This window comes from Anarhichas minor, unplaced genomic scaffold, assembly GCF_050575085.1.
Source record: "Anarhichas minor isolate MPS153535 unplaced genomic scaffold, ASM5057508v1 ptg000014l, whole genome shotgun sequence".
Classification (NCBI taxonomy): domain Eukaryota; kingdom Metazoa; phylum Chordata; class Actinopteri; order Perciformes; family Anarhichadidae; genus Anarhichas; species Anarhichas minor.
Genome location: NW_027466460.1, coordinates 10,894,694 through 10,917,941, shown reverse-complemented (window position 1 = coordinate 10,917,941; position 23,248 = coordinate 10,894,694). Strand labels below are relative to the sequence as shown.

The following is a 23,248-nucleotide window of genomic DNA, read 5'->3' as shown; positions in this document are numbered from 1 at the left end:
CAGATATTAATCAGGTACTGTTCTGAAGCATGAAACCTGTGTAAACATATTAATTTAAGTTGTGCTTTTGGCAGATTTTTGGCCTTAATCAGGTTTTATGTCAAGTTTTAAGTGTCATAATAGAAGTTTTCAGTGTTTTTTGTGTGTAACATGAAATCACGTTCAGACTTTCTCTGAAACGTCAGTTATTCACTTCTCACCCCCTGCTGTAATGTATGCTCCTGTCACGCCCGCGGAAAAAATGAACCAACTCATCTTTAAATTCAGCATTTTTTCATTTGTTTTATTGCACGCTTTCTCCGTCGATGCTGCTGTCCTCAGTCATGTGACGGCACCTTCTGCTCTGTGCTTCCTTAGTGCGCTTTAATGAGTTTTCAGGGTTAACCGGAGATGTAAAGACAGCCGAGCGTGGGTGTGTTCTGCAGTTGTAAACGGCCCTCTGCTCTGTATCTGTGAGAGGAGCACGTTAATAATTCAGTGCTGTGCCATGTAGCCGAGTTGGTTAATGAACACAGAGAGGACTCTCCCAGGCATATTGCTTTGATGTGGGCTATACTGTGAACGCTGTGTGACTTAGTGTGTGTGGGGGGGACGAGAGGAAGTCGTAGATTGGGACATAACAAATCAGTAGTGGATATATTATAGTTTAAAATGATGCTGTGGCAGACTATCCTTTAGGCTCCTAAAGATGAGTTAAACTAGGGGAATGGAGGTGAGTCCCTCTTTATCCTTTGCATGGAGAGACGCCTTCTTTGTCTCTTGGTGCTGAAGAAGCAGATTTATTTAACAGTTCGAGTATCCTTTCACTCATCATGTCCACAGGAACGTGTGATGAGAGACCGTGTTCCCACAGAGAGCAGATCTTACAGCTGTGTAGTGGTTTTGGACTAAATTCTCTCAAATTTGTGTTTTTTTGAATCAATAAAGTTATGTCTCTGAGGCTTTTATTAATCTGTACACTCCCACAGTTTAAAGGCTAAATTAGGAACCCGTTTTTTTAATTAATTCAATTAATTAAAACTTTATCAATCCATGTCGACGTGTCCTTGGGCAAGACACCAAATTGATCCCGTAGGCTGTACCTGCGGTGTATGAATGTTAGTTGGTGCTGATGGGCATCAACAGTTTAATTAGTGTTGAAACTAACCATCAGTTGCAGCTCTAGTGCGTTCAGACTGATGACGGGTGATGCCGCCGGTGTGCAAGTAGCTCCACAACACACACAGATCCATCTCCCCGCTCTGGTGTAACTTCATGTCAGAAGCTCAGTGGCCTTCAGCTCAGACATCTTCCATCTTGTCCTTTAACACAATCGCATCTCTTCACTGCCACCCACAACTCATTGGCTCTCAAATGCCAAACCGGTCGTTCTCTGAGACTGCAGCAGAGGTGCAGGAGGAAACCATTTGAAAGGAGGCCTCTCCCAGCAGATGCTTCCCACTGTGTCCTGGTCCAAGAGGAAGCTGTCAGACCTTTTTAAAAGTTCACCAAAACTTGAGTTTGTGGTTCTCTTTTTGGTAACGCCGTTTGTTGTCGTTGTACAGCTTCTTAACTGTTGATTCATAAGATTGTGTGGTTGTGTTTCTGCAGTTATTAAGCTTAGCTACCTGACTATGTGAACACTGGAGTGCTCTCATTCATATGCTGTTCACACTAACTATACAGACCTGCAGTTTAGAGAAATGGATGTTCAAAAGTCCTCTTCGTTTCTATTGTATCTGTTCAACACAACCAGTACGAACTCTGTCCGTCTTCCTATAGTTGACCAATATATTAACTTATTAGTTAACTAATCGGCTTACAGTTGTTTTCACAAATATGATTGTGTCTTTAATAAACACTTGAGTTTAAGAGGTCTTGAGTGCATTGTTTGGATGTACAATCGTACTATTTGGCAGATCTTCCTCTCGGTAACAACCTACTCCATGTTGAGTTAGAAACTGATTTAAATTTGCTTTATTTGCAGGTTGGAATGAAGGAGGAAAAAGAAATGTATAAAAAAAACTTTGATAGTCATAAAAGCAATGGCGCTTTGATATTTGGATGATCAGGTGATTGTGACTGTGAGTCTCCCTTTGAATAGCTTCAAATTAGTAATTAGCTCGCATTTCATCGGCCCAAAAGGGGTCAGGAGAGACAAAGCCAAGAAAGGTAACGCAGATAAAAGAATGAATCGTTGGTTTTCTATGTAGTCGTTATTTGTCTAAATTAGTACATGATGAGATGTCTTGAAGGAAAAGCAGCAAGTGTCTGTTCTGTGTGGATCCGGACAAAGAACCACTGACTTCATTATGAATGTCCTCATTCCGTTTAATCAACTTAAGGAGCCGAGGTCACTGCAGCATCCTGTCCTTGTCCTTTCTTTGCCACACAGGTGTGTACAGTTGGCACGCTCTTCATCGTCCGCCCTTCACACCGTTTCCCAAGTTGTGATTAAAAGTGTAGCTGCACTGTTTGGAATAGTTATAATTTCTCCCATAAAGCTTTTAACCTGCCCCAAACCAGCCTCACCATCTGTGGCAATTAAGTCAAAATCATCGTATTTAGGTCTGTAGATTCAACACTATTAATTATTGCGTAGAAATCGTCTGTTTGAATCTATGTAGATCACAGTTCACTGGCCCACATACTCTTTCTTCTGGATGAATTATTTACTGTTTATCCAAATTAAAGTAGGCTGAGCTGCGCTTACTGAAGCTCTAAAATGTATCTTGTGTGAATTGATCCCAATTTGAGTAGACGCGAATAAATTTGTTTCGGATTCCTCCTCCTCAATATAAAGACAGTTTTGATAGCTGCTTTTATTTTGAGTTGATTTGTAGTCTTTATTCCGTACATTGCATTGTATCCCTTTGCTCTTCAGATCAATAATGGGCTGTTGTGGTGTCATAAAGAAGTACAGGCTCTGTAGGAATGTGTGGCATTGTCATGGTCGGATATCCTCCCGTAGACTTGACCCGGGTGTCTCTCCGTTGGGGATGCAGGCAGCTGGCGGCTCAGTTAAAGTGCCTTTAAGTCTATTAGAGAGGATAATCCTTGAGGGAGAGTTGCAGTGAACAGAAGGAGCGGGCGAAACAGTCTGTCAATTCACTTTCCTCACTTTAACCATCTGACTGTACCCCCCCCCCCCCCCCCCCCGATGCAGCCTATCGCTCCCCAACACATGGCCGCCTTCTGCTTTCTTCATCGCTCCCTAAAAGGAGAGATGGCCTCTCTAAACCAGACGCAGAAAATAGAGAAACGGCCGATGTAACCTGAAATGTTTAGCTCCGCGTCAAACAAAGTTGCTATAACCGATCTCTCATTTTTTAAATTTTTTTTTATGACATTTCAAAGATGAAAGTCAACGGCCGTGTTTTGTTTAATTCCCTGCTGTTGCGGTGTCTTTTGCAAACCGCACCGTTGTGTTTTCTCATCGTTTTTATTGCTTTCTCTGCGTTTTCTCCAGCCTCCCACCTTCCACCTTCACTGCCCCCGGCTCAATCGGTGTTCAGCATCACTTCAAAGAGGAAGGTCTGCGGTGCTGCAGATAACACGCTGTACCCAAAAGCACCGGCGAGCTCTTCCAGAGCCCCTACGCAGTCCCTCCACTGACAGGTTTGGCCCCTTCTGTCTCTTGTTTCTGCTTCTCTTGTTTCTTTGCTGCCGTTTGACGAGGTTTTTGCTTTGTCTAGTAGTATCTGTCCAGCCCCAGACCTAAATGTACACTTGAATTGCTGCCTTGCAGCATTTGTGTATCGTGAAACTTGATGAAAGAAGGAATAAGTTGTTTTTTTAGTAGGAGTATAACGGCCTATCGTATAGGAGGCGTTTCTCTGTGAGAATTACATCCACAAATGCTTGTTTTGTTCAATAGGACAACCAGATGTTTTAACTTTTTAACATGCAGTTAACACTATATATCTACCAGGATATTTGGCACACATTCAGGTTTCACGTGTGGCTATACCTTTTTGTTTAGGCACCACTTTTTGCGATTGCTTTTCTAAAATATTGCACCGTTCCTCTGCATTCATTGCTTGTTTAAAAACAGTAATGTATTTTACTTGTATCAGTGATTCATTACATCTCGTCTCACCCTCTGCGTGCATCTGTAAATGATCACACAGCAAGAGCAATTACTTTTTCCTCTTTGGTTTTGTTTGGACCAAGCTCTTGTGGGGCAATCTTTCTTTACAAAACCTGTTTCAAAAAAGACAAACTGATGTTTTACCATTTAACTGATATCAGTGCTGTGATATAAAAGGTAATATCCCGTTTAAACCAGTTCTGATTGGTAAAAATTGAGCTGAAAAAAATGTGCAATGGAGGGACATTTGGGATGGCCGCTCTATGTTTCGGTATATTTTGGGTAATGGTCAAAGTCGTGGCATCTGTTGGCTTATCTGTGTTTCCATGGCAGCAGCACGTTGCTGCTCAGGTTCCTCATGATTTCCTCTGGGATGAAACATCCCATAATCTACTCTCTTTGTCTGCCTGTGGATTTCTGTGCCACCGACCGTCTCTGGTGCAAAAATAGTTATTTACCAGACATGTAATATGGAGTCAGATAATATTACTAAATGTGTGTTTAATATAAAGTTCCAGCTAATTTAATGCAAAGAATGTAAGTAAGTAAAGTAAGTACTGATACTATGCTCTACTAAACTGTTGGACTAGTTGTTGGTATAACAGGAAAAGGAAAAGATTCTATCACATGCTGAACAAAAGATAAGTTATGTTTATTCTCTGGCAGTAGAGACGTATGTCCGTCTCAATATCATGCAAATGTATCATTCATCCTTTAAATAATAGGATATAAATCCTGAACCATACGTTTTTAGACCTGATATTTATCTTGAGGCTCAGTATTTGTGGCCAGTTTACAACGAGCTAGCTTCCTCCGCAATATCATTTGAAGTAAACTTTGCATTCATCCCGACTTCACTAGGATCCTTTCTTTTCTCTCCAATTTGTTGGACCTTTAGGCTGCATCACATCTGCATCACATCTACAGACTGAGTGTTGAAGTGATGCAAATTTGGCACACGAGACAGAATATCAAATCAAGTTTTGCGACACTACAAATACAAGAGAACACGATTTTTTAAGGAAAATATCGACCTGGTCTGTTGAAAATCTTTTCAGAGCAGTAACCGAACAGTACAAAGGAAACTGAGCCCGCCTCTCATCCTTTAAAGTTTCCATTACAAGTTTAAGAACAATGTCTGTAAAAGCTTGAAATGATTTTTCTTCGCAGTAATGACAGTAATCCACTCTGAATCAACAGCCCGACTCCGACACGTATGATCTTACTCTTTCATCAAGTTTCCTTTGTAACGCCTGTAATGTGAGGAGGTAGTTTGCTGCAGGGAAAGACACAGCTGCAAACTGTGTCGTAATTGTGACACTCAGGTCTCTGTCGCCTGATGTAGAACGCTCCTGGAATTGGAGGAAGAAGCTGTTGAGAAGGCGGGGTCGCGGAGGAAATGAGGCTGCATTCCAGCAGTGATTTATGAAGCGTCTCTCATTCTCTCTGTACTGCTGGCGAGTTAGCAGCTTGCTCCAGACAGTCCCCTGACTTCAGTAGAGCTGGACTCACCTTGGCGTGTTGAGAAAGGTGGTGAGCGAAGTTAATACCGTGCAATAAGCTAAGTGAGCTGCTAAGTTGAAAGGTTCACCTGTGGCTCTTGAGATTTTCATTTTCGAAAACCCCCTTTTTGCTTTTCCCTAATACACATCCTCCCTTGGCATCCTCATTCTGAGACTGTGGGTTTTCATTCACCGAGGAAATATCCTGAACAAAGTCCACCACAGAGCTTGGAACTGAAAATGCTGAAAATGTACATGAATGAGTCACATCTTAAGCTCGGGTCCAGTCTGACTAGATGAGGCCTGTTTTCTAATGAATCTGTGCACTGCTGTGTGAGAACATGTCAACCAGATGGGGCTCGAAAGTTCACGCCTGCAACAGGAATTAAAGACATTCTTCTAACGCCTCTCTGTGTTTTGCAGACCATGTTAGGGAATAACAGTTTATAGTCTACCATATGCAATATGTGCTTGGTATGTTAAGATCTGAAATGAGCAGACTTAGCAGTCACAAATCGCATGCTTCTGCCACTTTGGCGGACGGGGAAAATAGCCAACAAAGACACGTTTAGTAAGATTAGCTAATGATTGGATAGCGCTACGTGCCAACTTCACGACTAGGCTGCCACACAAGCTGCCACCTGCACATCGGGATCTAAACTAATGATCACTCACACACCGATGGCACAGCCTTTCGGGAGCAATTTGTGTTTCAATATCTTGCCCGAGGACACGAAGACGTGGAGGAGCCGGGGATCGAACCCCCCCCCCATCTTCCGATTAGAGGTCTACCGCTGAGACACTTTCCTGCCACAGATGGTGAGATGAGTTAATTTCAGACCCTGATTCAGATCACAGTGGAGAATATTGCATAGCTGCATAAAATGCTTCATAATGAAGTGAAAACAAGTCGGACCTCGTCATCTACAGTCCCTTCATTTCATTAATGTGTTAAAGTCTCAAACGTAAGATTCAGCCAAAAGAAACAAACTATTCTGAAGAGAAGAAAGCCGTACGAGTGCTTGTGTCTCCAAGTTATTTCTGTTATGTAACTTTTGTTGTTGGTTTGCAATGCTCTTTTCTGATTTGTTATGTAATAATAACAAAGTTATGTAAAAGAATGAAGAGCTAATGATGTCCGGTTTAATATTACTGCTGTGTCCTCGAGGCAAATGCACACAAAAGTGCATACACCAGTTGAGATACTTTCCACAGCAAATCCTGAATTAGAGCAAGGATTTTGTTCACTGAAGATGGTTGCATAACTCGGTGATTCGGTCATATTTTTATTTTTTTTACCAGTTACTCAAACTGAACCAAGGCCAGGAAACACGGCAGCTGCATTTTTCCATGTAGACTCGTTCTTTTTGGCACATCCAGACACAGTTGACCCAGACTGAAGTAGCAGGCCTCACTCAAAGGCCTCTGGGAAACAATCAGAAGTTTTGCTAGAAAGCTCTGGTTTATCCCTTTTTAATATAAGAGTTAAAAGGTGGCTTGTTTTGTACCTGAACACCGGACTTTGCTGACATTGTGTCCATATTAAGAAGAGGTTATAGAGACTAGTATAGTCCCCGACTGAACATCACACACGTGTGTATACTCAGTACTCCACTCTAGAGCCAAAGGGACTTTGGCTGAGTATTAACTCTCCTGTTTAATGTTCAATTCTGTACTTCTTTAGAAATAAAAGCCGATCGCAGAATCCCGAATTGTGAGACTTTTTCGTTGTCGACCATCTTTCCGTCTCACGGTTATCAAATGTCAAACAGCTGGACGTCTGGACATCTGCTCATTTCCCAGAACTCGCAGATCGTATCCGGTTTTGTTTACGTCAAACTTAGAAATCCTATTCTCTCGACTCCAGCCAGCTCCTCGGCGCTGCTGGCGGGTCTAGTGGGTCTAATTATGTTTCTACGCAGGTGCTCCAAAACCAATAGCTCCATTACTCGTGTTTAAAACACCTTTTTGTCTGTGTTTGACCTGTTCAGCAAAATTATACACCAGGGTACAGAAACCAGCCAGTGGATGATTTGTGTTGATTTGAGTTGAACATATGGATTGGATTAGAATGATAACAATCGGGGGCTCTGGCTCACAGACTGCGCTGGTATAGTAGCAGCTCTACTAGCACAGACCGACTCATTCATGTGCAGCAGGAACAGATCTTATCCAGAGGTGACAGGTGTTTCTAGCTTAAAGTCCCGGGGAAAGGGAAGTTGGTGCGTCGTTGGCTTATGTATTGTGAGTATTCCCCAGTTGGTACTGGCTCATGTAAGCACGCTACATATCTAGTTTTATAGGGAGGATAGATGAATGGATTTTATGATCTAACTTAGAAACATTATAGATTTGTATCAGGACGAGGAAGTGAAAATGAAGGCGTGTCAGAGTTGGCAGTGTACAGCTGTTATTTCAGTGTGTCGGATAGACCTTTCAATCAACATTAAGTTGTATAAAAGTCTCAGATCGGACTCCGGATCGGCAGATACCCAAAGTTAATCTTGACCCAAGAAAAGCCTGATCGGGACATGCCTTGTTCCTTCCACAAAAAGTGAGGAGAATTTGCAAAATTGCAGTTTGCTTTGCGTCATGTTCATGCTGTTAGCTGTGCACTGGTTTGCCGTCGGGTTTCTCCCTGTTCACTTCCCTCAGACGAGACAGAGGAAGAACTGACGCATCTGCGGCGGTGACTCACCGCTAAGCGCTGATGCAGGTGTTGTATGTTGTGCCAGGTTGTTAAATTTGAGTTTTTTTGGCGTGTCCTGTCTGGGTTTTTAGGAGAATAAACTGTGAAATGCCAGCATCCTTATCTCACTGTTCTGGCCCCCCTACTTTCTCCTCTCCTATTCCAGACAGCCCGTTAACTCTTTGATGACCTCTGAGATTGCTGCACTGACTGTCCACAGAAAGAATCAACTCTTAGAGTCGGACCTGGAGTGGAGAAGACCAATTGTGTCCTGAACAAAGACAGACAGAGAGAACTGTAAGTAAACACTGCAACTGTGTGAGCTTCTCAGGGGTCAGGAAGTTTTTGTGTGTGTGTAACTTGTGGTCAATGCAGCACTTATCGCCCTGGTTTACACACAGGAATGGAGAGGTTTGTGCTTGTTTTCAATGGGTCAGAGTACACGTGGAGTGTTTGTAGATGACAAAGAAGACATGTAAAGTGTGCCTTGGTGGAGCACAGTGTATCTGAGGCTTTGTTTCGATGTTGGGATCAAACTACAAAGATATATATATATATATACTGTATATATATATATATATATATATATGGCTACTTGCAATCATATTTGTATTCATCAGACTGTCTCTCTGCATTCTGTTCACACGCTGTTGTCGGAAAATAAGACCTGGAAGGTAAACAGTGACCGAAGCAAACAAGGATATAACACTTCAGTTGAAAAGGCGATGGTGAGATTTGCTAATGTATAGAGCGTTTTACAGTTTCACACATTCACAAACATTATTAACAGGCTCAGGTTAATGTCATGTTGGTGTTTCTCGTTAGCTGGTGGGATGTAAGCTTGAACCCAGTTGTTTCCTAGCAACACATTTCCCATGTAAGGGTCCGTTATTGAGTACGTATTATTCCCACTGTGGCATCAGCCTCCATAAATACGTTCTCAACCGACAGGAAGCACTGGTTACACAAAGGGATCAGATCTAAATGATATAATGAACATTCAATTAGTATTATAACTTTGCAAGATTACAATGGGAACACCAGACTGGGGTCTACAGAGTGTTGTACATGAGTATACGTATCTCACGTTCTTGTTTTTCATGTCTTAAGAACAGAAGTGGGCTTGTGATGATGACTCCTTTTTTCTTCTCGACTCTGAAGATGACAAGGTTTATGTTTGTCAGTAATCTACAACGCACGACTACAAGTTGTTGTAGATGAAAGGCAGTTTGTTTTACATGATGGGGCACAGCAGAAAGACTCGTATAGCGGTAACGCCGCACAAGCTTACTGTGACTGACTGCTACAGGTTTTCACTATCGATTAATCTGCAGATTTCTTTGTAGTTGACTAAATGTAAAAGAAATCACAAGTCCTTCGAGCCCAAGTCGCCTTCTTCAAGTACTTGTTTTGTTTGACCAGCAGTCAATAACCAGACGATATGCAGTTTGCAGTGATATAGAACAGAAACAAGCAGGTTGATTATCCAGTTAATTGAATTGTCTAATTGATTGGCTAATTGTTTCAGCTCTACATGCAACATCCTATAGCCTGGATAAATGTCAGTGTTGTTATTCATTGCCTATCTGTCCTTTACTGTATGGTCCTTAACCTTTTTGTTGTTGTTTTTAAGATACTGGTGTTTATATTTCCTGGAAGAAAGTGAAAATGTGCTGACATGTTTCACATCAGACTGCGTCGTCTACATAAGCTTGTGTTATCCAATGAAATATAAAGAAAGGTGCCACAGAGATCAAGGAGGACAAGAAAGCGATCGCTGTAGTGTCGGTTCGGAAGGCCCCACCCTGGGTTTCATTGTCAGCATCTGAGGCAGGATGCAGACCTTTCACACTTGAGCACGAGACGCAGTGGAAGTTGTTGGAGTTATGAACAAATAGGAGGTGAATTCACTCATAGGCCTCGTGTGTGTGTGTGTGTGTGTGTGTGTGTGTGTGTGTGTCATTTGTGGGTGTGTAGAAGCTGAAAAGGTAATTTTATACAGTTTGTTTAGACATTGGTAGGGATCATTTTTAAATTTTTGGAAACCTTGAATATTGGCTGCAGCTAGCGACTTTGATAATCTGACGTCTATTACTTTGATTAATTGATAATCGGATGAAAAGCAGGGGGGGGTTTCAACGTTTTATTAAAACAAATCTTATACAACACTGTTGGAAAACACTTTTGCTGTAGTTTGCGCTGTTAGCACAGTTAGCTGTTAGCTCAGCCGTCAGTAGGTTGAGCCGTTGAGAGGCAATAGAAATGCTTCCAATCTGGTAAATAGCACTTTTTTCCCACATTTTTCACCTTTTCACACTTAGCACATGTTCAAAGGGTCAAGTTGCAGATATTGATCATTGTGTACATTGAGGTCGTTGCTTGTGGGTCCAAGGCACACAGTTCATGTGTTCATGGTGTATTCAGCTCTCATCGCTGTGAGGAGGATTCTTCCTTTTAAAGCCATGAGTGTGGTGCAAGGCGTGAATTATTCATCCTCGGCACGCGCCTGTGAATTAAAGGTAAAGCGATAGCGCATAGCAGTGGCTCACTTGGCTCGCGGCTGCATTTTTAAAGTGTGGACCGGCACTCAAATGTCCAAATGTTAACATTGTCTTCCCTTAACACTGTTCCCACTGGTCTCAGGGACCGGATAAAGGAAATTTGATATGGGGTTTTGAATAATTCAGCATGAGGGTTCGAGATGTGAATCCCAGTGTCCTCTCCTTGCGCTCGGGAAAAGGATGAATCTGTCAGTCTTTTGCAGGAAGTGCAAAAAGAAATGACAAATACGTCTTTTATTTATTAACATTTTTGACAAATACTTGAGAAAAACAAAAGGTTTCATCTTGAAACCAAATCACTTTGAGATTTGGTCATTGAACCGAGCGCGCTGTTACATTCGCTGGCAGAGATTTCTCTTTTCAGATTGAACATGAAGGAATGGAGGAAAAGTGGCTGCACAACTTCTGTGTAGGAAGAAAGGCGCTGCTGTCATTTCAATGAAAGGTCCCTTTTAAAAATTCGAATTTGAAACTGCTTTCCTAAGCAGACAGTGAAAGGTCTGAGATTTAACCATCCTCTGAGTCGCTCCATAATCAGTCCCACACCTCTCACCCCCTCATTCTCTGTAAATAATTCAGAACAGCCTTTTGCCTGCTCCGGAGAGGAGCGTACACACAATTGATAATGGAGGATAGCTGCTGGGGACAGTAAAAAAAAATAAAAATTGCTGCTGATGCACATTTCAGAAGTCTGGAAAGTTTAAACAACTTTAACTGCAGTGATTCTATAATTTATTTTCATATATTTGGACATATTTTGCTAGTGATTAACATCATGTTTAATTTGCACATAACCACGATGACCACGACGTCACTGACGTTAACAGTCTGTAGATGAAAGTAAATGAGGTGCCGTGTATATCTTCTATAAACATCTTTACATTTTTTTTTCCCTATAATGGCTTTTAGTGGTTGGAATATGTAGCTCACTGCTGTATTGGGGAATCATCAGTTAGGGGGTCTGTAATATCTGTTTTTTATCATTCTGCTTTGAGGCTACTTTGTGTTTTTATTGTGAAATTGACAGTGTAACAGGGTAAGCTGGGCGTTAATGTGAGGATCTGTGTCATCCTTTGAGGGGTGTGGTTAACACTTTCTCGGTCTTTCATGCATTAGAGATCCGGTTGGAAACAGGAAATCCTGCTGCGTCCCTGTGTCGGGAGACAGGAAATTGTGACTTTGCTGGACCTCTTCTTGCTTTAGCGGAGCCCACAGAGGATTTCTGCTGAGGGTCAAATTTACTTTCCAGTTTCATTTTCTGACGTTACAATATGTATTGGGGGCTGGTCTATTTAGCCGAAATCACAATACGGGTCACTTAGAGGTATAGCATAAATACATAGTCTGTATGAAATAACAACATGATAAGGCCTATTTTTGTATACTCCTGTGTGAATTAAATCCATAACAAATACAAAGTACTGAGTATTTTCTCATTTAATTAGGACATTTAGTGCAAAATGAACATACGTTTCAAGTGAAAGTATAGAGAAAAGAAATGTCATTGAACTGAGTAATGATGTAAAGTGTGATGTAAAAACAAAACCGTGATATTCCCATAAAATACGTCATATTTTCGGAGGAATTTGAGAATTTATGATTTCATCCCGATATGATTCCATTGAAAGATGATACATTTAATTATGGCCCAGCCCTATTATGTATGTATGTATTATTACTATATTCATTACTATAATTATGCTAGTAAGTACATGTTCTCCAGTGGTGAGAAATGATCCACAATCTGCCTTTTCTCCACTAGAGTGCAGCCTCCTCAGAGGAAACGGTCTGTCTGCAAACACATCAATGTTGAGGATTTGTTTCTTTTGTTCAAAGTGACACACAGATTTGTGCGGTTTTGAAATGAATGACTCATCCTTTTAACAGAAACTGTTTTACTACCCCACTTCATCAGTGCTTTCCCTTTGTGTGTCTAAATTTGGGAGCTTCCCGATAATTAAGGACATAATTTGCAAGCCCACTTAAATGTATCAACCACTAATTGGTTTGAAGAGATTAATGGCACCATTCGCCACTTAATTAATAACCGCTGAAGTAATTTGTCTACAAATCGTATTGCTCAGAGCGTGTTGGTCACTTTGATATTTAAACACTAACGGTTAGGTCACTGTTGGCTTAATAATTTACCTCTGTGAAGTTCTGTTGCTTTGTCTGGGAAGCGTATGGACTCTATAAACAGTAGGCCGTGGTTACTTACAGCTGTCTACTTTAATGTCTCACTAGTGGCTTCATCAGTTTTCTCCATGAAGAGCGAGCTGTAGATCTACTCGACAGACGGCAGTCGCAGCGCTATTGGCTTTATTTACCGAAGAGGATCGCGGCTTTAAAGCGTTGAATCCAGGATACAGAGGCGGGTAAATCAGAAAAAGAGGGAAATATTTAGCTTTTTAAATGAGTGCTTTACATTGACTTCATGACATTAATGTTAAGAAACATAATGATTTTTGACTCAACTATATACAAGTTTAGTTTTTATGGATTGGCAATATGAACATGGTGTATTGTAATTGTTTAAGAACTTTGCCACGATGCATTTAGTTTCTCTTTCTTTTCTTTTCTTTGCACAGGCTTTCAACATGTAAATACATCTTCTTACTTGCCAAGAAAACAAATATTAAGTCTGACTTTGTGAAACGCAAGTTAAATCAAAGAAGAGATCATCAGTAGAGGCTAAAGTATGTTTTTATGACCCGTTAGATTCATGTAGCTAGGTGTACAGTGTCGTTGGCTCTACACCTTGATTAAAAAAAGAGCACTGGTATCTGATCATCACTATCAATCCATAACAAGGATTTTGTAATCAGTTTGTATCGGGGGAAAGTGGAATTGGTGCACCCCGACATTTTTGTGCAGCCTAGAAAATGTCTCTGTCGTAGATTTTTACGGCTGAAAAGCCATGAAGTGTTATGTTTCAGTAATGAATAATAATCCAAAGAGGCTTCATAGGAGCTTCATTAAGGATGAAGTGCATGAGTTTGAGTCGTGCACGTTTTTGGGAATAGAATTATTGATTATTGTGGAACTGCTTCAGTATTTCATGCACTGAGAATGTGAACATACAACCAGCAAACATGTTTGGATGATTTGTCTTGGATACCGCGAAACATTTCCTGACACAAGATGTTTACATGCAGGGACAAAACGTTAGGATTAAATAGATTTCAGTTCCTCACTAGCTTCAACAGAAAATCACACGTGAAAACGCAACAGCAGAAGATAGTAAAGATTAGATTTAGTAAATATTCTCTGAGTACATTAATAAAGGCTATGTTAAGAGAAGAATAGTTCGCAGTGTGTTCAAGGATGCCACATTTCAGACGACAGTAGAAGAAGAACAGTGACGCAGCTTTTTGTTTTGAGCCAGACTGATTGTTTGTGGTGAGATGACTACAGCTATGATCCTCATGCAGGGCTCGACCTACGACTGAAGTTACATTTGTAGAACAAAAAGCTGCATTGGCCTTCAGGCTGCTGTTTTGTTTTACATCAACTGTTGACATGCATGTCTCTTGGACTTTGTCAAACGTATTTTATGGCCTTTAATTCACTTTTAAAAACTAAATAAGTTTTGAAGTCAGCCTGTTTCAATCCATTCTTGGCTCTTTAAACCTATAGCGGTAGATTTTTAATCTAGTCAATAAATAGTTTTAGGACTACACAATCATTCCTTGGAGATGACAGTGGGATCCGCATTAAATTGACTTTGTATATTGCACTCATTGTAAACTCATCAACAGCTTTGTCCCATGCCTGATTCCCCCCTTTGAGTACAAGAAACAACACAGATCGTTATGGAGCACTGTATCGATCCGAACTGCTTTTGTTCAGTTAATGCAGTGCTGAATATTACTTGAGTAGTTACACTGTAGAATTCATATAGTCCGTTTTTATTTGGAGTAATCCAACGATAGTCATTCCATGTAAGATGCCAGTCAAGCTGGCCCAGTGGGATCTGATGCTCCCCGTCCGTGCCGCGTGTAAGCCTTGAGTCATTATGTCTTCGTCTGAAACCCTCCGCTGTGGTGCAGCGAGTCTCCTCTTTATGGGTCGATACCGAAGCGGTGCGCTGACGCGGCGAAAAGCAATATTTATAAATAATGAGCAGGGCACCCTTTCACCCCGCCTTTCAGTCCTGGCCGACAAAAGAACAAAACACTAAACGTGATGCTTATTTTTTTATTTTTTTCTGTTTTAAAACTAAAGCATTTAGTCGCTGTTCTGCCATAATGTTCGCCGCTGCATACATGGAGGGAAGGTTTGACTTTCGTAAATGCAACCCTTTGTCCTCGTTCCAGTTTGATAGTTTCCTTTTCTTCCTCGATGACTACAGACGGAGGTTTCTCTGTTTGATGTGTTCAGTTTCTCTCCTGATGTGCTGGTTGTTCCTGGTGTTGGAGGAAGTCTCTGTTGCGGTGATTCACAGTGAGGCGTCACCTTTTAGTGGCACTCTCATCAACGGCACCAAGATGTGCCAGTGAGCGAGCGAGGAGAACCTCTTAAAGTGCTTCCTTATTAGCCCTTTCACCACCTTTTTTACTTTGTCGGTCACAGCTGCACACCAAAGCATGATGCACGCCATCCAAATAAACGGATGTAGCAATAACGGTTGTCATCTTTCGCAATATCCACATGAAAAGAGACTAATGGCTGCCGATTTTAAAGTGGATCTCTCTGCGTCATTTAACCCAGCCAGTAGTAGAGCACTGAACAGCAGGGTGGACAGCCCAGGGCCAAAATACTTCTGCACCCTCTGTGGATACACACTTCTATTGATGTATTAAAAGTGTATTCCATTGTGAAGCCAATTTATTTTCACATAAACCTCATGTAGACATTAGTAGACTCAGATTTGCTCTTAGCAGGACAAACTGAGAGGAGACGTCCTAGCTTCTAACTCAACCTTCATTTTAAACTCAGCCACACATCTGTAAAGATTCGTGACTGCATTTTACCGCAACGGTGGTGACGAAATCTGTCCACTGACAAAAATATAAACACTCTGGCATCGTCTCACAAGGGGAAACAAATAGCAGCGTTGCTGCGGTCGCAGCTGGTGAAAAGGACAAAGAACTGGAGGAGATCAGTTGGATTCTGAGCTGTCAAACTTAAGGTCACATTTTCAAATGGTGTGTGATGTCCTAACGGTCCAAAAGAAAGTGAGTTCACTGTCGTACAAGACGGAGGTTTAGGTTTAACTGTGAGGTGCAGTTTGTGTGAAACATTGCAGTCGTTCATTGAGTCATAACTCTTAATACAAAGACACAAGGAACATTTTTAGATTCTGTGATTAACACTTCCAGAGGATATATTATCTCCGATGTCCATCTTGAATAAACATCCATAACTTGATTAGAAATAATAAGGAAAGACTCCTTACACCGGTCACGGCAACTTGAAATCGGTTGCTGTCCAGAGTGAGAGTGAGGCAACAAAACGCACAGAATCCTCCGAAAGAGAATCTTTAAACAAAATCACCTATCGCTCGACCTCTTACCCGCATAGCCTTTACCATTTTTCATTGTCTTTGTATTGGCGGCGATAGCAGGCAGTGAATCTGAATTAGCCATTTAAGGTTATTATGTGTGTGCTATTAATAGCAAGCTGCTGCTGTTCCTTTCACCCATTCTCAGTTTTTTTTTATCGTCTGTCTTTGCCTTGCCGTTATTACCGCCCCTCCCACTCGCTATCTCTCTCCCTCCCAAGGCCTCACAGCTTCATCACCTCTGGTAACTATTAGCTACTGTGCTGAACAATGTTCACGTCGCCTCCCGAGCGTCACTAAACTCGTCGGGTTCAAACGCCGTGGATGAGCTGAGCAGTAAGCGTGCCGTCTCCCTGAAGGTGGGGTCAGATGTTGACTCTCGAAGGGAATTAAAAAGGATGCCCTTTTATTGCAGATGTTTGCACTTTATTGGCACTAATCACAGACATGCTGGCTGCATGTGTCATATAACATGCTCTGTCTGTTTGCATTAATAAAAGCTTAATAACTTAATAATTCATTTTCCATATATTCATTATCATATTGTTAGAAATGTAATTTTATTTCTCTTAATTATTACTGCAGACATCAGCCACTTCTTGACCGCAGTGACAGATTATTACCATAATAATCCCGTCTGCTCTGTTGTTGTCTCTCAAACGCTTCCCCCGGACCCCTCCCCCTCTGCGTCTCTGGCTGAATCATGCTCATCAGTCCTTCTGGTGCACGCAGAGTGGTTTGGATTTCTTCTAATATTCTGTCCACTGCTTCCTCAATTAATGGATCAGCCAGGAGCTCAGATGTCACGGCACGCACTTTTATCGGCAAGTTGGAGGAGCTCAGTCTGAGTGGTTTACCGCTGGAGCTGGGGGGGGGGGGGGGGGGGCTGTACAGTGGTGGCAGCAGCAGCATTGGCGGTGATGATAGCATCCTCATTGCACAGCAGCCGAAGGCAGTGGAAAGACATGCATGGAAATTGTGGGGGACAGAAGCCAGTAGTGGCAGACATTGCATCCTGAGTATTACTTGCAGTATCAGTGTTTTGTGGATGGGAAACGGGAGCTAACGGAGGAGGAGGTGCGTGCTGTTTAGAGATAGAAGAAGTACAGCAGAGGGAGTGGAGTAAGTGGGAAGCAATCACGAGGGAAATGGACCGACAAACTGCACTTCACAACTCGCGTGCGGTTACTGTGTAGTAAGGTGAGCGTCGGCGTCTGCATTCCGCTGAGTGTAGATAGACGGTAGATGGAGTACCTGTGGATCAGCACCATGTGGAATAATTACAGACAAAGGCATCAGCTGTGAGGACAACTGAGGGGATTCGACGAGGACCAGGAAGTGGCTGTGGGGTGCAGCTCGCCTCTCTTTTCCAACACGTCTTCTTACCCCAGAGCAGCCGGGGCTACTAATGAGCAAGTCGATGTGCGGTTGTGGCTGCAGCTTCATCTCCTCTTTGATGAAGAGATTAGGCCGCACGGCGTGCTGCTCGGATCTCTTCTCCAGCCACACTTCAGAACAGCTGCAGCGACTGGCCGCCGGCTGCCCACCTCAACCAAAGGTAACCGACGGAGCCACGTCTGCGTCTCCGATCAGTCGGCTGAGTGCGTTTTCTATGCGTTATCGCCCGCGTGCAATGCAAGGAAACGCACGGGGGCCTGAAAGCATATTTGCAGAAAGCACAACGTGTGAAATGCAGCGTCCTTGTTTATCCTGCCTTTGGTTGTCCGAAACAATTTCCCAGTTATAAGAAGTGTGCTGCCAGGGAGAGCGGCTCGGTAATTGATTATTTAATGGAAGCAGGTGATTTAACTGCTGTCTTGCTGCCTTGACAACAGTGGACTTGCTTTCAGCTGGCAGAGTCATTTAAATGGATGCCTTCAGACTGCCTGTGGTTTACAGGAGAAGGAGAAGCTTAATGGAACAAATAAAAGCCAAACGGGATTGTGTCTTAAGTGCTTGTGTGCACGTGCCAGTGTGTGTGAATGAGTGTGACTTCTGCCTCATGGCTGTAGCATCTCTGGTTCCTTCTTCATTGTTTGTTCCGCTCATGACCGCTTTCATAGTTGGCCGGCACTGACTGGGATTTCAAGTCCCTTCCAGAGTCTTTCTGGCAGAAGGCCATTCTCCCAGTAAAGATTGATTGTCTTTGGTTTCCAATGGGATTTATGCTCTCTGAGTAATGACAGAAATCCACCAAGAAAAATGTTGTGGTATTATTGGGCTGTTGCATGGCAACAATTCAAATAAAGAGATAATGAGCGATTGTTTCAGAGGAGGCTTGTAGATAAAACCTTAATGTCACTTTTATGTTGAGAATAAGTTGTTTTCCCGAGACAGCATTGTCACAGAGTGAAGTACTTTAAAGTGTGAAGTAAAGCGTTCTCCCTCTGTGGAGCAGCTCGGGGAGTGAGGTCTCACTTTCTTCCTCTGAGACGTCACAGGGCACCGGCTCTAAATAGAAATACCGATCAATGGCTGCTTCATTGAATCGGAGATGCAAAGATTTCAACAAACGAAGAGTATTTATAGGATTTCTAGACTTTGGAGGAACCTTTGAAAACATTTTTTTATATAAAATTTGCAAAAGTCAATAGTTTATAAGTCATATGTGGCAGTTATTCAGGAGGCCGGTATGAGATAAAAACACTAATATTGGTTTGTGCCACTCCCCGAGCTGTATACGGCTTCTCTACGTCACTCCTCCGCATTCCAAATATGGTAACTTTCGTTCACTGGTTGCAAAAATTCAAGATGGCAACGGCCAAATCGCCGAATTCAAGGCTTCAAAACGGCAGTCCACAAACTTCACAATGAATACGTCCTCTTCTTATATACAGTCTGTGGTTTATTCTAGGCCTGTGTCCTGGCAAGAATCTGGCAATACGATATGTGTCGTTATACAGGGGTTACAATACATTACGATATACTGCAATACTGGAATCAAGGCAGTATATTGCGTTTTTAATCTAACTTTAGGAAAACTGTCATAGTATGAAGAACACGCCACAATATGCATAAAAAATGAGTGAAGAAAAGTTTACTTTTTCAAAGGATTCATCATATTCCCTGTAGCATCCAACATCATAGCTTGCAAAGGAATTAACATTTGCCTATATCGGTATGAAAATACAATAAAAGTATTTTCAGGATTGCTAAACAAATCAAGCAAATAAAAAATGTAAACGAACAGTGAAATACACGGACTATATTTATTTTTAGCTACTGATAAAAAATAGATAGTATCACAAAACATAATATCGAGATGCTGAAAAGTATAAATATTTTCTCCACCCATGTCCCACTGCTGTTAGGCTAATAGAACATCCAAGAGGAGCCACGATACACCAGCTGCTCGATCTATATCCGTTACCATGTGCTTTGTGAACAGCCAATCGTTCCTGTCCCGCTGCTCTATGGAGGTCATATTAGTGAGATTTATGTGTTCAGCTCAGTCCTCTAATTGTCTTTCCTCATTCTCAACAAGGTTTGTGTGCTCGCTGTATCCAGCAGGCTTGAATAGATGGATTGTCTTTTTAAGTCAAGTTTCATCTTTTTCAGAGATCATTGTCACACTTTAACCCCCCCCCCCCCCCCCATCGCTCTGTTCTCCGAATCTCACATCAAACACAGAATCTCCTCATTAGCACATCATGCACTTGAACGGTTTTAAATAAATGTTTTCATAGATGCCTCATTGTTTTTACATAATCAACCACCGTCAGACATCAATGATTCATAACGAGGTGTCAGTAGAACACTGATTATTTTGTCCAAAATAATTTCAGTGTACAATATATAACCCCAATCACCGGAATAAGAAGAGAACCTTCACACCCCATTAAGCCAGACTTAAATCACAAAGAAACCCTAAACTGGAGACAGATCTGCTTCAACAACCAGGATGAGTGGTATAAAAGTCGCCCTTTCTCTTGAAACTTAATGTTTGTACTGGAAAAAAAGGCAAACTACATTTGTAGTGGTGACAGATGTTACATAAAGTGTGTTCAGCTCAAACACTCTTGAAACATTTTCTTGAAAATGTAATATTTGACTTTCTTAAGACCACTTTCTTAACTAATTGAACACAGGTGTCTTCAGAAACTTCTGTCCAAACTGTGTCTTTATTTTTCTCTTTATCTTGAAAACGTTGCTTTCTTAACCAGCTTAAATAAAACGTTTACTCTCAGCTCCCTAAATACATCACATGACTATTGGGAGATGATAATAGGAGTTCTGCTAACTGTAAAGGCTCTGCAGTGAAATATATCAGCACCTCACTTCTGTAACCTGATCAGTGCTGGACTTCTAGGCCGTTACTATTATTGGAATTTGAGAGTTTTATAAATCTGTTAATCATGTATCGACTGAAAGCTTCCCTGTGGGAATAATCTTCTTTTTATTTGTGTTTTGTAAGAATAATGTGAAAGATGATTTCTCAAGGAGAGATCTGCAGTTAAAAAGAAAAATCTAATTTCTCTGACATCTGTCACGTGACACTGAGAGTGCAATAGGTTCAGACTGATACAGAACAGTTAAAATGCCTTTACTGATCAGATACTGCATATTGCTCAGGACACCCTTACAAATCATTTCAAACGGCTTACTTCTGGCCTACAACATCACAGCCGTCACTAGATTGCATCTCCGACTGCCTTTTGAGTTGAAGTTGAATCGGCAGTGATTGAGTGAGCTGTTTGATAAATAACTCGGCTGTTATTTTAACTCAAGAACTAACTGACTTTTGGTTTTAGTTTATGTCTACAGTGGTAGGAAACAGGTTTGTATTTCAGCTGGTGCGCTCCATAGAAAGTCGATGCATACCTGTTGCCCACCCATCACATCGTGTAGATCCGTCTGTCCACATCCACACAAGAGAAGCTCATTCTTTCTGAAGTGCCCTCTGATGAAATGTTAACTCCTCCCCATCAGCAGCTACACCCGGGACGGTCTGGATTTATGCAACGCTGCTGGGCTCACATTATCAGGGCTGGTCTATAAACACGTTATTGCTCTGACAAGCATTCATTATAACATGCTTAACGGCGCTATTAATGAGATCGACTGCGCACAGACTGCAGCGTATCATTCGCTCCGCTGAGAAGGTGATTGGCTGCGTTCTGCCGTCCCTCTAAGGCGATAGTTGGCGACCCCTCCCAGCCTGGACACACATTTTTTGAAATCTCCGCTCTCATTTTCTCTGTTTTACTCTCTGTGGCTCTCCATCCCCCCGGGCACCTGTGTCACCGGTTTGCTTCAGGAGACACAAGTTCACACCTGCCCCCTCCAGCTTCCCACAGCTATTTGTGTCCACTACATCGCTCTTGCATGCACAAGCCTCATTCATCAGTCTCTATTCTTAGTCGTGCAATACTAAAGGCCATGTGCCAAGTCTTTGTTCACTACAAGTGTTCCTGGAGTCTTTGTTTGTGTCCGACCACGTTAAAAGCGTCAACAGAAGAGCAGTTTTATAAGTGCACACTCTGTTCTAGTCTACACAGTAGTCTGACACCATGGTCTGCTTGCCATTTAAAGGTGCCTTTGTGTCTAATTGAAGGTGAACTATATACTGTATGTGTGTGTGTATGTGTATGTGTATATATATATATATATATATATATATATATATATATATATATATATATATATATATATATAAAACAATATGAGTTTTTCCGATTATAATTAAACAAACACAATAAAGCTCTCGACCAACAAATTAATCCGAACTCGGTTACATTTGTCCTGTTTCATCAGCAGCACATTTTTAATGTGCCGTCACCCTCGCTTACTGTTTGCACAACAACAACAAGCTAATTTCATGCTGTGTTTAGGAAACTAATAACGGAAACCTCGGCCGTTCCGGTAAAAGGCAGGGACAGCTTTAGCTATTCATAGCCTTCCTCTTCTGAGCTCACAGCAGTGAACTGAACAGTCCCGAGAGGGCTCCGTGCAATCTGAGATGGGTCTAATGCTTCCCAGCGCAGCACCGGGACCGTGCAGCAGAGACAGACGCACATAAGGGGACCGGTGACTTCTTCCTCAAAGTCAAAGCCATTCGTTTTCACTGAGACGGACGAGTATGTGAGCCTCCCGAAGAAATGTTCTCATTTCACATGTCGTTCGTTGAGGAGATTTTGAGATTTTTCACGGCCGATTCCTAATTTGTCACAGTGAAGATTAGCTAAAGACCGCATTTAGGCAGTGAAAAGGCCCGTTGGCACCTTTAAAGCAGACAAAATTAAACTTCTTCTCAGGAATGTGTGTGTGACCAGTAGTGAACCTGTGACCTCATGTGCCTGACCGTGAACCGCCAAATGTAGCTAGTCTATAAATCAAGAATAAAGAATAAAGATATCTCAATAAAACTTTAAACCAGAAATATTATTTTAAAGATTAAGGATTCTTGCCAAGTTTGTCTTGGTGTTCACAAAAAAAAAACAGCTGTTTGGAAGACCCCTTGTGTGTTTGTTGTGGACTACTTTGAGAAATGTACGTAATTGCATGAGCTCCATGTGGTCTTAATGTGCATGTTACGTGACAGGAAAGAAGTGTGTGCTCAGCTATAATGATGTATTAACTGCCCTGTGATGCACTGTAATTATGGAGCTAATATAATAACACTTCAAGTCCATTAAAGTTATTAAAATCAATCCAATATATGCCGTATGCATAACAAGGAAATGGCTGCAACCAAGCTGTTTCTTTTCATTTGTACTCTTTTACAAAATAAGTATGAAATATTCAACCCCCTCTGTAATCTTTCTGGCCTTTTCACGTCTCAAGGGAATTTCTCTCTCCCCTTTTTTACAGCGTCTCGTTGCTCGGGTGAAGCCTTTGCCCCAGTTTCCTGAATGAACTATATTCCATTGTGTGTTTATTTATGTCATCTGTACGTCTGTTTCATGGATTGCATTAATAAATTAC

At 41.8% G+C, this 23,248-nt stretch overlaps 1 protein-coding gene across 5 annotated transcripts in view; it reads left to right on the top strand.

Annotated features, from left to right (window-relative positions):
* fbxw7 (F-box and WD repeat domain containing 7) overlaps positions 1-23,248 on the top strand; it is a 102,052-nt gene that overhangs the window by 5,615 nt on the left and 73,189 nt on the right. The window contains exons 2-4 of one of the 5 annotated variants that reach the window (XM_076091425.1): positions 3,449-3,597; positions 8,427-8,557; positions 9,894-10,161. The gene's annotated coding sequence lies outside the window, so the exon portion shown is untranslated. Of the gene's footprint in view, positions 1-3,448; positions 3,598-5,394; positions 5,603-8,426; positions 8,558-9,893; positions 10,162-23,248 lie in introns of all 5 variants that reach the window. The other 4 variants (XM_076091424.1, XM_076091423.1, XM_076091422.1 and 1 more) reach the window with 4 other exon arrangements.